Genomic DNA, 18,490 nt, shown 5'->3' with positions numbered 1-18,490 from the left:
GTGTTGTGCCGTGGGCACGTACCTCATTTTGCTTCGACTACAATTCGTTGACGGTGTTATGTAATTAAAACAACACATTTATTTGGTGATGATTTACTGACATTGTCAGCTGTATTGGAGAAGACCTCAGAGTCACGGTTGTTCTTTTTATTACAGAAGTTTATTCGCATTATTACTAGTTTCAGCGGAATTAAATTGTTTTCAGATCATCTGTATCGAAAAACTCTTTCAGGGCCAATCCATTTTGTCCACTATTCACGTTAATTGGGCACGACTGTCATGTATATAAATGTGCAATTACGGAGAATTCTAACATGCTTACAAATTCAAAGTAAGCACACCGCGTACAAACGATACTCTATAGTACCATCTCTCGTCATACAATAAGAGAATAGTTGCGCGAACAGTGACCGATAGTTACAAATAAAATACATAAGACGTGTATAAAATGTTTTCATGTTGTGTCCTTGGTAATATCTGATAGGAAACTGTTATGAGGTAATCAACGGAATACATCGTGCTCTTAAGCGCGTAATCTTTCTTATGTTGTAAAAGACTGCTACCATCTGGTGGCGCCTCAAAACGCGATAATCTGAACATGACGATTTAATTTCGCTGAAACTAGTAATCATTGTGTATTTTACGCAATCAAGGCGAATAAACTTCTGTAATAAGAACAGCAACCGTGTTTACATTTTTATGGTTTTATGACACTTTTGCATTTCTTCTATGTGTTTAGGCTATCCAAAAGGTTAGATTTGAAGAAATGTGAAACGAAAACGCCGTACAGAGACCATAAATGAACCGTGTTTTAATATCCCGTCGCCTAGTAATGAAGAAACACAAATCCCATCCCATATCACTAGAAGTGCTTTTGAATACCTCGTTTGATGTCCTTCCCTCCATAATATTTGTTTTAAACTTTACTGAAAGTTTCCTTCATGCTGATCATTACGTTTTCTATTGGTCACATCGATCGTTCCCGACAACTTCACAGATGAGGTGAATACCGGACGTGGCATCAGAAACGTTATAAATTGGGAATAGGAACAGAACAACTGCCTTATGTCGCTAGCCCCAGTAGAATTTTAACGGCAACCTGTTGTCCAGTTTCCAGCACAGTTTTGAAATACAATTCTTTGTCACGTTGTCGTCATTAAAGTTACTGTAGGTCCATTCACTTCCTCAAAGTTAAACACCTCATACTACAATCCACAGTCCTCGGCGTGCTTTAGCGCGGGCTGAACATTCTTCTTTTGCAAATTTTGTCCGCTTTGTGGCCCATACGCTTCCTGTCATTCTATTTGAATAGCCCAGATTCAAAAGCCACTGAACGTATTTTTTCTCGATTTTGCGTTGGGCACACTGCCGTATAGAATTTTTCAGCGCGCAAAACCTGCTATGGCTGTAGAATATCGTATTCGTCTGCAAAAGCCGCTAACTGCACGATGTCCTTGGGTGCAAAGCCCGATAAATGTCCAACATTTGGCGGTCGACGTGACATCAGACTTACCAATATAGACATTCGAAGCTACCTTCCAGTTCGTTACGATTAGAAGCGATATTTTTCTCATTTAGTGTTAGGTTGGTTGCGCTGCAACGAACGTGTACTCAACAGTGACGCTCTCCCTGATGATGCATTGCCGAAGTATGCATCGACAAGCACACTTCAGTTGATCAGCAGAGTGTTTGATGATTTATTTGCGTGAGACTTTTGAGGAAAATGAGTAACTGTGGACTGTTAAAATGCAGAAGACGGTACAAACAAATTAAGACTAACTGAAATAGTAGGAATTCTGCAAGATGCCGAATCCTTCGTAGTAGTTGCAAATGACCAGAACGAGATCGATGGTGGCGGTCCCCCCTGGAAAAGGAAGAGGTGTCCCGATGTGTTTCCAAAACAGAAAGGTAAGAACATGAAAAGTATTATCAGAACAATGTTATGCAATGAAAACTGTATTGACAAACTTTTTTTGACAAAACACAACAAATACGAGGTACGATCTGTGCTCACCTCTACAAAGTGGCGTAGTCCGAGCAATTTAATGGACAATTCCAGCAAAACTGAAACTATTTGGCAACAAAGTAAGATTATAGTAAAACTAAAGAAAATCTGTGTTAAATGCAGTAGATCGTGCAGGGAGCAGCAAGGAGTGTGCGCGATCGCCCATAGTTGTGCTTTGCACTGCACTTACGTAGCTGCCAGATTGCTCCCAGTTTCAGTTCCGCACGAATTTTCCATTGAGGTAGGATTTTAAGCAACCACTGGGAAAGGGGATCTTGGCAGTAAAAAATGAAATTTTCTACTAATCATGTGATTTAATCGCGCCTTTTTATATATGCTACTTGATTTTTAAATTTAGCTGTTGTGCTTAATATCCCTTTTATTTTATCTGCATTTACAGACTTCTGGCTACTTTTCAAGACCTGTGATGTGATTCCCACCCGCGCCTTTCGTCACCGTTTACTGCTTCTACATACTCAAGCATGGAATTTTGTTTAAGATACCAACCCAAGGCCTTCCCAAAGATGCCTGATTGTAAACATCCCTTCAAAAAACGAACTTACCCTACAAGACGGAAACAAATTCACCAAACACGTTACCAGAAAAGGCCAATGCCCTTGCTGCAGTGGTAACACCGGTTCCCGCCAGATCAGCGAAGTACTGTTGGATTGGACTAGCACTTGTATGAGAGACCATAAGGTCTGCCGAGCACTGTTGACAAGCGAGGTGCACTCAGCCCTTGCGAGACAAACGGAGGAGCTACGTGATAGAGAAGTAGCGGCTCCGGTCACATAAATTGACGCACGGTCGGGAGAGCGGTGTGCTGACCGCATGCCCCTCCATATCCGCATTCAGTGAGGCCTGTGGGCTGAGGATGACATGGCGGCAGGTCTGTACCGTTGGGCCTTCGTGGCTTGTTCTGGCAGAATTTAGTTTTTTGTTACCAGGAAGGAACCCAAGACTACATAGCCCAAAATGCCTCTACCGTGTCCGCTAAAAGGAGAAAGAAAACGAACCGTCACCACCTATTTTCCTTACCGAAAAAGAGGGGCGACGAGATCGAAAATGTCGCTGTTAGCAAAGTGGCTTTTTGTCACTTTTACAAATAAAGAAAGATAGGGTTACCGGGTTGTGCCAAAACATTTTAGATCAAGATACAGTTCTCACTGAGACGAGAGGAGACGACAGAAGAACCAGGTTGTTTGAAGCGAGAAAAGTGTGTGTGAAAAATGACATTAAGAAATTCATCCTCTGTAGTTTGGTCCCTATCTCTCCAAACCAACCAACAGGTGCATTTTTCGCCAAGATTTCAGTATTGGCTTTGGCGCCCCATATGTTGATATCTGCTCGACGAGCTCATTGCCGATAAATCGTATTGAAGCGGAAAAACGATAAATTTCAGGTACGATTATGAAAAGAATCTTGTAATGCCAAAGGTGCCAGACCAAGCGAACTATTACTCTCGTCAAATGTACGTTTACAGCTTTTCAGTCTGCCAGAGTTCCTCGGAAACCCCCCAGAACATCGACACGATGTTTTCGTACATTAGCCTTCCAGCACCTCATTGAACGTAAGCCTGCGAGAGTGGAAGCTGTCATCAAGGCTAAGGGTTGGCCAACGTCATACTGGATTCCAACATTACCGATGGAGGGCGCCACGAACTTTTAAGTCATTTTCAGCCAGGCGTCCGGATATTTTTGATCACACGCACACACATATATATATGGTGAGACTTGATCTTGCTGCAAATTTTTCTGAAAGGAAGCAATGCAATGTTTTCCCATTTATTGAAGTAAACAGTAGACTTGGAAGTGTCGGAATTTGTAAATTATTTTTCTGATCGATAAGTGTTGGATCCATGGCACTACATTAGTGTTCACATTCAGCCATAGAAAAAGGTGTAATTTCGATTGCTTTTACAAGTTCATTCACAGAAGTGGGAATGTGTTGAGGATTTTCCTAGTACAGTCATAAATCTGTAACCAGTGACGCACACGAGCTTTCATTCAATGTACATTACTACATAAACGAAAAATTACATGTAACCTTAAAACACGGACTGATATTCGTCCTAAGGCCATGTGTCTGAACTTAACACGATTTCATTCGAAAAGAAATCCAACTCTTCAAACTAATTTTTATATTGCTTGCCAAAAACTGAAAAAAATTTCTTCGGAAATATTTGAATTTTGTCATAATTATCGGAGAATGGTTCTTTAAATGAAACTCCTTTGAATGACAGCTTTTACTCCAACTCTCGTATTGCAATCGTAATTCGTGTCTAGTCATTTTGTTTCAGTGTTTCAAGAGCTTTTATAGGCACGTCAATTTCTTGTTTTTCCTTTAAGACTGAAGAATTTCTGTTTTGCATAAAGAATTATGATACCTGCAGAACTTCTTGGCTCAACCAATTTCATGACAAGCAATCATTTTGTCTTTCACGAGTTCATCGAGCATCATCATGACTCAGTTTTACAGAAAGATGGGCAAGATAACTGTGACTTTCAAGAAGAGCTAGAAGAAAATTAAACGTCGAAGCAACCCAACGTACGTGAAAAATCACCGCCTAGTTTTATTAGCTGAGAGGATAGTTCTTGTGAAACACCTTGTAGCAGTTAAGGTGAGTGCCTAAACTGCGAAGGAGCGAAGAACTTTGCTTGTTTTCCGGCGGTTGTGATAGTCAGAACAAAATCAGGACAATAATCAGCATGCAATGTGACTGGTTTCTTCCCGATGCATTTGGGGCTCCACTCTGGTGATGACTGGGCGACCGACAGACTCACATTCTACACCGACGATTTCTACGAGCAGGAAAGCACTCCAGGAGTCGCCGTCGCCGCCGCCGCCCTCAGAACGAGAAAGAAGCCGGAAGCGATTTTGAGTTGATGGACTGTGTTGAGGTGAATGTCACTTCAAAGCAATATTCAGCCAATTTAATTTCTTAGAATTTATATCGCTGTTTAACAAAGATGCAACTTCTTGTCAATTTTTTTCACTTTCTAAAATTCTATCGCTGTTTTAACTAGGATGCAATCTTGATCTTCTTTCGCTATCTAGTATATCTTGTGATATCGAAAGCATGATGGTGAATTTTTTTAAATCTAACGTTGAACATTCATTTTTGTTCTCTTTTTAGGTTAAATAAGTCAGTTTTTTAAATAAGTCAGTTTTTCCTGGTAAAATGTCACTTTCGTATTTTATATGCCAATTTTGTAGAATTTTCAGACTTCTCTTTGAAATAAAACGTATTCTGTTTATATTCGCAGTAATTAAATCCCATCCTTCTGTCATTCTTAAGACATTACCGAATAGCAGTTTTTGCAACCGAATGTTTGTTTCGTAATTGGACCGATACGTTTGCAAAACCCGCTTACTGCGTTGCAAAAACTGTTAAGTCAATATTTCACTTACGATATTAACATATAAAACATAATAAAAGATTTTAACCATTAATACCAAGTAATTAATTATTTTTTACTTATTTTATAAAAGAAATGAAGTCAATGTTTATAGTTTGGGCGGGACAAGTTTTTCGCTATTATCTCAATTTCGCTTTCATGCAGTTAGCGGCTTTTGCACCTAAGCATTAAAATTAGCTTCATTGACAAAAACAATATCGTCCACGACTCGATATTCTTACCATCGTATGTATTTGCAAACTCTCACATTTTTCCAACGGTTGATCTTCTTAATACAGAAATTCTTTCGAGCTACTCGTCTGTTGTTTGCTTTCCTACTTTACATCCACCCAGCTAGCTCTGGGTAGACTCTCTGTCCACTGTTGTCAAAAAGTTTATATACGATGCTAGGTGTTCTTAAACAAGATTTTCCTTTGGTTTAAGAACGACTGATCAATCGTTCCTGCCCCCTTTCTACAATAGTGTTGTGGTAACACGTCTCCAACGGTAGAATGGCGTATGTTGTACATAGTTCTATTGCGCGAATTCCCTCATTATATAGTGATATCTCACAGACCATCATTTACCGAAGAAAGCGTCAAGGAAATACTTAACTACAGGAGCAGGAAAGACAACTGTACATGACAATTTAGGCTACTTCAATGAGGTAAAATATGCTCATGCCATCGTTGACCAAACATTAAAGTGGAGTATTTTTGGACCATCTAAACTACAGGAAGGAAAAGTTAGCTGCAATTGTAATTAACTACTTTTGAAACAATGAAATTGTTTATTAAGAAACATGCTTTCTATATGTCAATGTGTACTTCTTATTTTGTGCACCGATTTTCGAAAATATTTTATATATATATATATGTTGGTGTAGTAGATTAGCTGAAATGAGATGAAGAATATTTGTAAAACACACTGCTATTGTACTTTTACCACTGGGGACGGGTGTCCTAGTGGAATATATACTATATATATACACTGTGTGATCAAAAGTATCCGGACACCACCAAAAACATACGTTTTACATATTAGGTGCATTGTGGTGCCACCTACTGCCAGGTACTCCATATCAGCAACCTCAGTAGCCATTACACATCGTGAGAGAGCAGAATGGGGCACTCCGCGGAACTCACGGACTTCGAACGTGGTCAGGTGATTGGGTCTCACTTGTGTCATACGTCTGTACGCGAGATTTCCACACTCCTAAACATACGTAGGTCCACTTATTCCGATGTGATAGTGAAGTGGAAACGTGAAGGGACACGTACAGCACAAAAGCATACAGGCCGACCTCGTCTGCTGACTGTCAGAGACCGCCGACAGTTGAAGAGGGTCGTAATGTGCAATAGGCAGACTTCTATTCATACCATCACACAGGAATTCCAAACTGTATCAGATCCACCACAAGTACTATGACAGTTAGGCGGCAGGTGAGAAAACTTGGATTTCATGGTCGAACGGCTGCTCATAAGTCACACATCATGCCGGTAAATACCAAACGACGCCTCGCTTGGTGCAAGGAACGTAAACATTGGGCGATTTAACAGTGGAAAAACGTTGTGTGGAGTGACGAATCACCGTGCACAATGCGGCGATCAGATGGCAGGGTGTGGGTATGGCGAATGCCCGGTGAACGTCATGTACCAGCATGTGTAATGTCAACAGAAAAATTCGGAGTCGGTGGTGTGGTCGTGTATTTTATGGAGGGGGCTTACACCCCTTGTTGTTGGCACTATCACCGGACAGGCCTACACTGATGTTTTAAGCACCTTCTTGCTTCCCACTGTTGAAGAGCCATGTGGGGATGGCGATTGCGTCTTTCAACACGATCGAGCACCTGTTCATAATGCACGGCCTGTGGTAGATTGGTTGCACGACAATAACATCCCTTAACATCCCTATAATGAGCTGGCCAGCACAGAGTCCTGACCTGAAGCCCATAGAGCACCCTTGGGATGTTTTGGAATGCCGACTTCGTGCCAGGGCTCACCGACCGACATCGATATCTGTCCTCAATGCACTCCGTGAAGAATGGGCTGCCATTCCCCCAGAAACCTTCCGGCACCTGATTGAACGTATGCCTGCGAAAGTGGAAGCTGTCATCAAGGCTAAGGATGGGCCAACACCATATTGGATTCCAACATTACCGATGGAGGGCGCCACGAAGTTGTAAGTGATTTTCAGCCAGGTGTCTGGATACTTTTGATCACAACCATATTACACATTTTGTTGAGTATAATCCCTACTCATTACCTATATATAATTTGTAATTACCTTCTTAAAAGCAGATTACACATAAAGCTTAGTTACAATATCATACTGTAGTATGTACTTGTTTTTTAACTTATAGAGGTTAGTTGAAAAGACGAGATGAATGGGACTGCTCCTGAAGATCCAACAGTTTGCCAATTCGTTTGTCAAGGGCGCTGTATGGTGAGTCTTGATCTTTCTGCAACTCTTTTTCTGAAATGAAGCAATGCAATGGATGCCAATTTATTGAAATAAACAGTAGACTTGGAAGTGTCGGGATTTTTAAATGTTTTTTTCTGATCGGTAAGTGTTAGACCCATGGCACTACATCAGTGTTCACATTCAGCCATAGAAAAAGGTATAATTTCGATTGCTTTTACAAATTCTTTCACAGAAGTGGAAAAGTGTTGAGGATTTTCCTTGTAGAGTCATAAATCTGTAACCAGTGTCGCACACGAGCTTTCACATAATACATTTTACTACATAAACGGAAAATTTACATGTCACCTTAAAACACGGACTGATATTCGTCCTAAGGCCTTGTGTCTGAATTTAACACGATTTCATCCGAAAAGAAATCCAAGTCTTCAAACCAATTTCTATATTCTAGTTTCAATTTCTATATTGCTTGTAAAAAACTGAAAATTTTTTTTGGAAGTATTAGAATTTTGTTACAATTATCGGAGGATGGTTCTTTAATTGTATCTCCTCTGAATGCTGGCTTTTCCTCGAACTCTCGTATTACAATCGTAATTCGTGGCTAGTCATTTGGTTTCAGTGTTTCAAGAGCTTTTATAGGCACGTCAATTTCTTGTTTTTCCTTAAAGACTGAAGAATTTCTGTTTTGAATAAAGAATTATGATACCTGCAGAACTTCTTGGCTCAACCAATTTCATGACTAGCAATCATTTTGTCTTTCACGAGTTCATCGAGCATCATCATGACTCAGTTTTACAGAAAGATGGGCAAGGTAACTGTGACTTTCAAGAAGAGCTAGAAGAGTATTAAACAACGAAGCAACCCAACGTACGTGAAATTCAATGCCTAGTTTTATTAGCAGAGAGGATAATTCTTGGGAAACACCTTATAGCAGCCATTGATTTTTGGGACTTCGGGAAAACATAGAATATAAGAAACGTAAAAAGGTCTGTAGGTGGTACACATCTGCCACATCCTTCGCACCATTATGGCCAGCTAGTCCTATTTTGTGGTTCATAGAATGCACGACAATTAAGTCCTTATACTCGTACAAATGATTACGCAGTAGAGCGGTTACGCCTTCATAAGATACAAGCACTGTTGATGTACCACCTGTTGCGATACCTGAAACATGGCTTTTTAGTACATCGTATTTGAAGTGAAATTTTTCAAGAGCTGCTAGCAGTGTACTGAATATACCTTCACCTGTCCTACTTTCTAATTCAACAATATCAAAAAAATAATCATAAGCAATTCCTTCAAGGAACAAACGTACATATGTTAAATGAATTTTACCCATAGTGCATGCCGTTGAACTCCGTCACAGATGTTGTTGGAAATCGTTGTACTGTCGTCCATCACGATACTAAAGTTTGTACCAAGAGCAAGATTCTTTTTCATTTTTGCTGTTATAATCATGATGGTATTTTGGTATTCATGGTGAGAATGAAGAGTACTTCCGACTGACAGACCATTAAACTTTTGTAGTTCGAATACTGCAGTGTGTGATTTGAATGATTATTTCTGTTTAGATATTACATATGCAGATCCGAACAACAAAGGAGTTGTAATTACTTTTCTTGATTTTGCTTGTCCCACAACCTTTCACTTTCACTTACACATTTTTCTGTACTTTGCTACGTATGATTTCTATGCATTTCATGTGTGATGTGAACTTTGCATGATCACCGATTTTTGACACTATCAGATGAAACACCATCTAAAAATGCGTTATCGATAACTTCACGAACTCTGAGGAGGCCTCGTATTACCAGGTTTCGTCGTTTATAAGCAACCACGGCTTCGTATTTTCCCAGTTTTGAAAACATGATAAAGCGACGCAATGCCCCACTGTAATTTTATAATTTTAAGCCTGCTGTTACTCCCATTACTACCTTGAGACTTCTCACAATTTTCAGTTCCCGAAGACTCACTATCCTGTTTGTTAACACTATCATTATCATTTTCTTTTTTAGACTCTCGATATATTTTAACTCTTTTAGAACCGCTGTTAATATTCTGACTATCAATGTTTGCATACCTTTCCGGTAATGCACTGATCTTAAGAAATGACGAAAATCTGTTTTTTTTGTAAGACATGCTGAAATTCCGTAGTTCTCACAGCCTGCTCGCGCTCATCTTACTAATGCTATGGGCACTCCTTTTTTAGAAGAGTTGTGTTTCACAGTAGTTAAGATGACCAGGTACTCGTACCTCTTAAGGCATGCATCTTAGATCACATGATTACTATAGTTTTTTTGTGCTTACTACTACTACTACTACTACTACTACTGTAAGTTTAGTACACCACAATCTTACCACTAACAGTACCGGTACATATAGGGGAACTCGGGGCGGAACGGGATACTTAATGTTCGAACAGGCCTCGGTAGATCCAACGGCACCGACCGACCGCTGTATCTCCCTCAATCGATAAGTGTCACTGGATGGGGATATGGAGAGACATGTGGTCAGCACACCACCTTGCAGTATAAGCCAATGTACTTCACTTCAAAATTAATTAAGACAGTTTGTTCTGTATTTTTCGCATATATTCAAACAAATGCTTGTATATTTCGCATACTGCGCCACCTATGGAGCAAAATGGGATAAGGTAATTTTTTGTGAAATTATTGCGTAAACGTTGAATTTATTGCATTAGCGTTGAAATTATTAAGGATATCATCTTAAAACTAAGACATAAAGTTGTCTAATGAAAAATTCACACTGTGGAATAAGAAATCTTTAAGAAATTCGTTATTAATAGTGAGAAAATATTTTAATAACATTTTGAAAAATGCTCGATTACTTTTAATACTTAACAGCAATGAAACTACTAGCAACTAGTCTTTCTGATGGTATTCACAAATCACAATGTCTTCTTCATTCTCCACATCTGTGCCAGCATACGAATTGTGTGCCCACTTGAAATACTTCTGGCATCCGGCCCTGCCCTCATTATAAATACAGTAAAAATACCTACGGGAAAGAGACTCACTTTCGTCTTGCTCTGATTCACTCTATATCATCTTTTTCCTTTTATTTTTCTTAAGGCCATTGAATAGGTTTGGGGAGAAGAGAAGTTTGTGGCACAACTTGACTAGAAGAAGGGATCGGTTGGTAGGACATGTTCTGAGGCATCAAGGGATCACCAATTTAGTATTGAAGGGCAGTGTGGAGGGTAAAAATCGTAGAGGGAGCCAAGAGATGAATAAACTAAACAGATTCAGAAGGATGTAGGTTGCAGTAGGTACTGGGGGATGAAGAAACTTGCACAGGATAGAGTATCATGGAGAGCTGCATCAAACCAGTCTCAGGACTGAAGACCACAACAACAAGGCCATTTATCACCTCTCTTTTCTTTCTTTGTGTTCAGTTAGATTTTTAAGCTTTAACTTTCACAAAGTGATTCTTGCAGTTGACTTCCCTGTCCTGACATTTTGAATTTTTTCTGTGCTTGCAACAGCATCCTGTAGTTCATTATTGTAACGAGAATCAGTTACTACAGCATTTGTTCTGCAGTGAACACATTTTTAAATTTCCCATCTGATTTGTCAACTCTCTAGTCAGGATTGTTCTTACCTTCATTAACAAATCTTTTTACCATTTACTTGGTGACGCTAAAATCCTTAGATGCTTTTAAAAATTCCGTTTCAGAACATAAAAAGGCTGAAACTGCTATTTTCACTTCACTTTCCATTACGGTCTATCGGTCTTTTAATGTATGTTTGCATCTTCTGGAGAAGCAAGGGAAAGAAAAGAATTATAGACTATCGTTTGGTATCTGCGAAAGTGAAGGGAAAAAACAGGACAGTATGACACTCTGCCCCGTCCCGTCCCGTCTCAAAACCACATTCCAGGTTAATATCTTTTATGTAGCATAATAACTCACGAATTATAACTGACGTGGTATTTCACGGTGTATAATCAGCAGTTAACGGCTTAGCTTGCGCTGGAATTCGTCAAAAGTCATAAAAACGCAACTGAAAACGTGATGAACAACCGATAACTTACAAGTAGCACTCGAAACTTTGCTAAAATACATGTAATGTATTCACAGTTGCGAATACAAACAACTACCAGCTGTATGAGGGAATGACGACGGAGAAAATCTATGCCGGAGCAGGACTCCAAACTGGATTTCCCGCCTTAACCGCTGTGGCGCTCCCTGAACACTCACAGCCAGACCCAAATCTGCATGTGTCGCCCTTCCGGCGTCACAACCAGTACTCCCACAGACGTTATATAATTCCTATTATTAATTAACCTGAGGTTAATAGTATTATGTGAAACTTAAATATGTATGATATTGCCGGTCTGAATGGCCGAGCGGTTCTAGGCGCTACAGTCTGGAGCTGCGCGACCGCTACGGTCGCAGGTTCGAAACCTGTCTCGGGCATGGATGTGCGTGATGTCCTTAGGTTAGTTGGGTTGAAGTAGTTCGAAGTTCTAGGGGACTGGTGACCTAAGACGTTAAGTCCCATAGTGCTCAGAGACATTTGAACCACTTCTTGGTATGATATTCATATAAAATGCATCAATGACAAGCTGTTTAATTTTAGTGATTTTTTTCCTCACATTGATAAAATGACGGTTTTGCCCCATAACATTTACAAAAAAAAAAATACAAATGAATTTTTTAAAAAGTAATGAGACATCTATCAACACGAAATAAGAAATTAACACTACATGAGGTTACATTTGAGTTTTGAGAACAAAAGTCACAAACGAAATGTTGTTGTGGTCTTCAGTCCTGAGACTGGTTTGATGCAGCTCTCCATGCTACTCTATCCTGTGCAAGATTCTTCATCTCCCAGTACCTACTGCAGCCTACATCCTTCTGAATCTGCTCAGTGTAGTCATCTCTTAGTCACCCTCTACGATTCTTACCCTCCACGCTGTCCTCCAAAACTAAATTGGTGATACCTCGATGTCTCAGAACATGTCCTACCAACCGATCTCTTCTCCTAGTCAAGTTGTGCCACAAACTCCTCTTCTCCCCAATTCTATTCAATACCTCCTCATTAGTTATGTGACCTACCCATCTAATCTTCAGCATTCTTCTGTAGCACCACATTTCAAAAGCTTCTATTCTCTTTTTGTCTAAACAATTTATCGTCCACGTTTCACTGCCATACATGGCTACACTCCATACAAATACTTTCAGAAACGACTTCCTGACATTTAAATCTATACTCGATGTTAACAAATTTTTCTTCTTCAGAAACGCTTTCCATGCCATTGCCAGTCTACATTTTATATCCTCTCTACTTCGACCATCATCAGTTATTTTGCTCCCCAAATAGCAAAACTCATCTACTACTTTTAGTGTCTCATTTCCTAATCTAATTCCCTCAGCATCACCCGACTTAATTCGACTACATTCCATGATCCTCGTTTTGCTTTTGTTGATGTTCATCTTATATCCTCCTCTCAAGACACTGTCCATTCCGTTCAACTGCTCTTCCAACTCCTTTACTGTCTCTGACAGAATTACAATGTCATCGGCGAACCTCAAAGTTTTTATTTCTTCTCCATGGATTTTAATACCTACTCCGAACTTTTCTTTTGTTTCCTTTACTGCTTGTCCAATATACGGATTGAATAACATCTGGGATAGGCTACAACCCTGTCTCACTCCCTTCCCAACCACTGCTTCGCTTTCATTCCCCTCAACTCTAATAACTTCCATCTGCTTTCTGTACAAATTGTAAATAGCCTTTCGATCCCTGTATTTCACCCCTGCCACCTTCAGAATTTGAAAGAGAGTATTCCAATCAACATAGTCAAAAGCTTTCTCTAAGTCTACAAATGCTAGAAACGTAGGTTTGCCTTTCCTTAATCTTTCTTCTAAGATAAGTCGTAGGGTCAGTCTGTCAACGCCTGCTTTCTTTGGAATTGGAATTATCATATTCTTCTTGAGGTCTGAGGGTATTTCGCCTGTCTCATACATTTTGCTCACCAGATGGTAAGTTTTGTCAGGACTGGTTCTCCCAAGGCTGTCAGTAGTTCTAATGGGATGTTGTCTACTCCCGGGGCCTTGTTTCGACTCAGGTCCTTCAGTGCACTGTCAAACTCTTCAAGCATGTATCATATCTCCCATTTCCTCTTCATCTACACCCTCTTTCATTTCCATAATATTGTCCTCAAGTACATGGCCCTTCTACAGACCTTCTATATACTCCTTCCACCTTTCTGCTTTCCCTTCTTTCCTTAGAACTGGGTTTCCATCAAAGCTCTTGATATTCATGCAAGTGTTTCTCCTTTCTCCATAGGTCTCTTTAATTTTCCTGTAGGTAGTATCTATCTTACCCCTAGGGAGATAAGCCTCTACATCCTTACAATTGTCCTCTACCCATTCCCTGCTCAGCAGTTTTGCACTTCCTGTCAATCTCACTTTTGAGACGTTTGTATTCCTTTTTGCCTGCTTCATTTACTGCATTTTTATATTTTCTCCTTTCATCAATTAAACTCAATATTTCTTCTGTTACTCATTGGTTTCTACTAGCCCTCGTCTTTTTACCTACTTGATCCTCAGCTGCCTTCACTATTTCATCCCTCAAAGCTACCCATTCTTCTTCTACTGTATTTCTTTCTCCCATTCCTGTCAATTGTTCCCTTATGCTCTCCCTGAAACTCTGTACAACCTCTGGTTCTTTCAGTTTATCCAGGTCCCATCTCCTTAAATTCCCACCTTTTTGCAGTTTCTTCAGTTTTAATCTACAGTTCATAACCAATAGATTGTGGTCAGAGTCCACATCTGCACCTGGAAATGTCTTACAAACGAAATAGACATCTTCTTATACATAATTTGTACAAGCCTTGTGCCCCCTCCCCTTTGCCGGCCGTAGTGGCCGTGCGGTTCTAGGCGCTGTAGTCTGGAGCCGGGCGACCGCTACGGTCGCAGGTTCGAATCCTGCCTCGGGCATGGATGTGTGTGATGTCCATAGGTTAGTTAGGTTTAATTAGTTCTAAGTTCTAGGCGACTGATGACCTCAGGAGTTAAGGCGCATAGTGCTCAGAGCCATTTGAACCATTTGAGCCCCCGCCCCTCACAGTTCAGACACTGAATCCACCCCTCCCTGTCCTTTGAGTTAAAATATAATTCATTATAGAATACGCAAGCAACTTTTTCTTCATTCAAGTTAGCGTCATCTTCATTGACATATATTTTCACTTTCTCTCCTTTTACCTTGCTCTTTTCAGATTTTGATTGGAGCTTAAATGGAAAAGAAAGCTTTCTCTTTGGACACCATTTATTTTTAGTATCTTTGTCCAATACTCTATTGTTTTTAGCTTCCATTCTTTCTTCTTTAACTTTCTTTTGTTCTTTTTTCTTCTCCATTGTCTCCAGTTCTGATTTGTAAGGAGAAGATGCGAGGATGACCGTGTTTCCTTTTTTCCTTCCATTTTTCTTTTGAACTCTCTCCTTTCCTTGCGGGAGCGGTATTAGTAATGCACTTGTTTTCAATGGTATTTTTTGTAGGCCTACTGGACTTGGCTTCAATGATGTATGTGGTGAGCTTGCCACTCCAGAAATGGAATGCTGGTTCCCTTCTTCATTCTGTGCTTCAGAAGTTGAAGGTCGAGAACACGTAGCATCAGATATTACAGAGGTAGATGGCTGAGGACGAATGTCATCAGGTATTATAGAATCCAGACTCAGGAGGGTTAAAGAGCCCTGGGATTTCACAGCACCTGGTGCACCAGAAGCCAAATTCTGACACTGTGCATTGTTCGATACTTCTGTAGAAGTTGATGGCTGACAGTTTGTAGAATCTGAAACTTCTGGCCTAGCATAAATTTTAGATGGAGCATACAGGTGATCACGGAACGCGTTTCTATTGAATGGGTGTATTCCAGTCTCCTCGAAGTCCTTTATGGCAGTTTGCATAAAAGCAGCTCTTGTAAAAGCCCTATTCACAAGTTTACCGATTTTGTAGATGGCGACGCAACGTCCAGGATGCGCAGTTAACCACTGCCTAGCTTTTTGCTCATAGCATGCACTGAAAGGGGCCATAAAAGAAACATCTGGGGGCCGAAGGCAGGGTGTTGTATGCTGTGAAAAACACAGTAGAATGACATTTTGTTTCCGAGCCATTTCAATAAGATCGGAACTGTTAGTATGTGATTCATGTCTGTCAAAAATGAGTAAAACTGGTTTTTCCGGTGAAGGATTAGAAATTTCGACGAATTTCTTAGAAAAGTGACCACCCCGATTCTTGCTAACAGGCGAATGATCCTGGAGGAGGATCATCAATTAACAACGGATTTTCTTTCTTCCTGGGAAATACAATCATTGGCGGCATAAAGTTCCCAGACGCATTCATACCTGTTTCTACAGTAACGAGTACACTACATTCTGCAGAAGATAAACATCCAACTTGTTTTTTCCCCCCAGAGGGCTATCACCTTTAAAGGTTTGTTTGGGACTGCGAGAATCCCTGTCTCATCCATGTTGTACACATCCTTTTGTTTAATTTAGTACTTTGTGTAAATTCACTCCAAGAGATCAAAAAATTTCCCAACGGCAACTCTATTAAAACCTTTAACTCGAGTTAAAGATGTATGCTCTGGTGACCTTAGTTTTAATTCAGGATGTCGGTTAACGAAGCCATAATATCAGTCTTTAACTTCCATTTTTTCGACTCTGTTGAAAGTGTGGTTTATGATATTTTTTTGTGCAAAATCAAATGTCATCCAGGGTGGATCAGAAATTGTAAAGCCTAAGATTCTTTCTTCCACAAATAATACATACTCAACTATTTCCTTTTCTTGAGTTTCAGAAAACACGGTATCATAGCGACCTAATCGCTTTTCATAAACTATCTCGGGCGTCAGTACATATTTTCGCACTTTTTTCACCCTGTCAGTCAAGGTTGTTCCAGGTACATTGAAAGATTCAGCTACTGTAACGTATCCCATCCATCCTTTATGAACCACATTTACTGTCTTCTTCATTCATTCTTGAGACCAAGTCTGTCGAGCTGTCTTTTGCACCATATCTGAAATTAAATTATAGGTGCATTAGTTTTAGGGACATAAAAATTTACACGTAACATTGTTTGCTGTGAGTGTTAAAAAATAGAAGAAGAGGTTTTGTTAATTGGAAGAGAACATTTTACTTGAAATAGAAACTTACACTAGGCCCTACTAAAAATACCAATTTCCTGCATTTTTAAGTTTTTTTATGTAACAAATAAAGCATTTTTAGTCTTAAGTAAAAAGTACAAAATTTGGCCAAAGCCTTTTTATTTCATGCTAACTTCCATCCCCACTTAGAGTAAATTTAATGAAACACTTAATAGTACTAATTCGGAGTTTTAATTATTTTGTAAGGTATAATGGAACACTGAACTGAGTAGTTTTAACACTGTGGGGCCAAACTTACCATCGATTGACGGATTTGCCCCCCCCCCTCCCCCATACGCAACGAAACAAATATGGGGATTTCAAGTTATCAAATAAAAGTAGCTATGTTACATTTATTAAAAAAATACAACTAAACGCACTGAATAATCATACTTACCCATTGATAGTAAATCATATTGGCATACTAATTCACAAAACCATAAACAAACTTCGTGCAACTTGGAAAAGAAACTGTTTAAAACTTCAAAAATTCCCACAATCCAAACAATGGTCAGTACCCAAACAAAACCAAGCTCGAACTAGTCACAATCGCTGTCTCTTCATTAGTTCATAATGTTGCCGCCCGATAGCAGCACCTAAGAGGAAATCATCTAGGGATCGGTTTGACGCTCCCCCTCTCCCAACACTGCCTATTGTGTTAAGACGAACAATGCAATGTTCCTTCGAATATGCATGCATATCCGAAGGTACAGGCACTGCGGTGACTACAGCCGTCATCAAATACGGAAATGTATTCACAGTGGCGTCGTTCTTCTTAACAATACAACCACTGGAATAACCTACTTATCCGTCGACACCAGGGAGCGACTTTCAATTAAAATGCCCTTTCCTGTACGAAAATTACATAATGTGTGTACGAGTACGGGTTGTAACGCAGTAACAGCGACATATGGAAGTTTGGGTCTCACCGTTAATCGTGCACGAATAACCAGAGCGGTCAAGGCTCCCAATAAGCGGTAAATCCGAGTGCGGATCCCGATGCGGCACGAACTTTCATTGTCGACATTCCCTTTCACAACTGATGGTTGTTCGTATTCGCCACGACGAATACATTTCATGTATTTCATAACGGGTGTAATTGCCGCTATGCTTGTTCCTTCGAATATCGATGCATGTCCAAAGGAACATTGCATTGTTGTTCTTAACAACACAGGCGCCGCAGTATCGTAAGTTAAAATGGTTGCCGCCCTTCCGTTCCATTCAGAGCTACATGTCACTACAGCAGGTTTAACCGCTCTCCAGTATAGGAAAGAGCATATTCCCGTCGTGCCATGCAATCACATTCTCCCCGAAGTTCCCCTATTCCATTTTCAGAGATATCAGAACGATTTTCGCTTATGTCTTTCGACTGGATCGTTTCCGGACCAAGGCCCCTTAAATCAAATGCATACATTTATCTTTATCCATCATTGCGGAATCAACCTGTACACAAACATTCCACGTGAATCAGTTTTGCTATTAGCGAAAACCGTAT

The sequence above is a fragment of the Schistocerca piceifrons genome, chromosome 2 (assembly GCF_021461385.2).
Source record: "Schistocerca piceifrons isolate TAMUIC-IGC-003096 chromosome 2, iqSchPice1.1, whole genome shotgun sequence".
Classification (NCBI taxonomy): Eukaryota; Metazoa; Arthropoda; class Insecta; order Orthoptera; family Acrididae; genus Schistocerca; species Schistocerca piceifrons.
The sequence above is the reverse complement of the archived record's forward strand: the minus strand, read 5'-3'. Positions refer to the sequence as shown.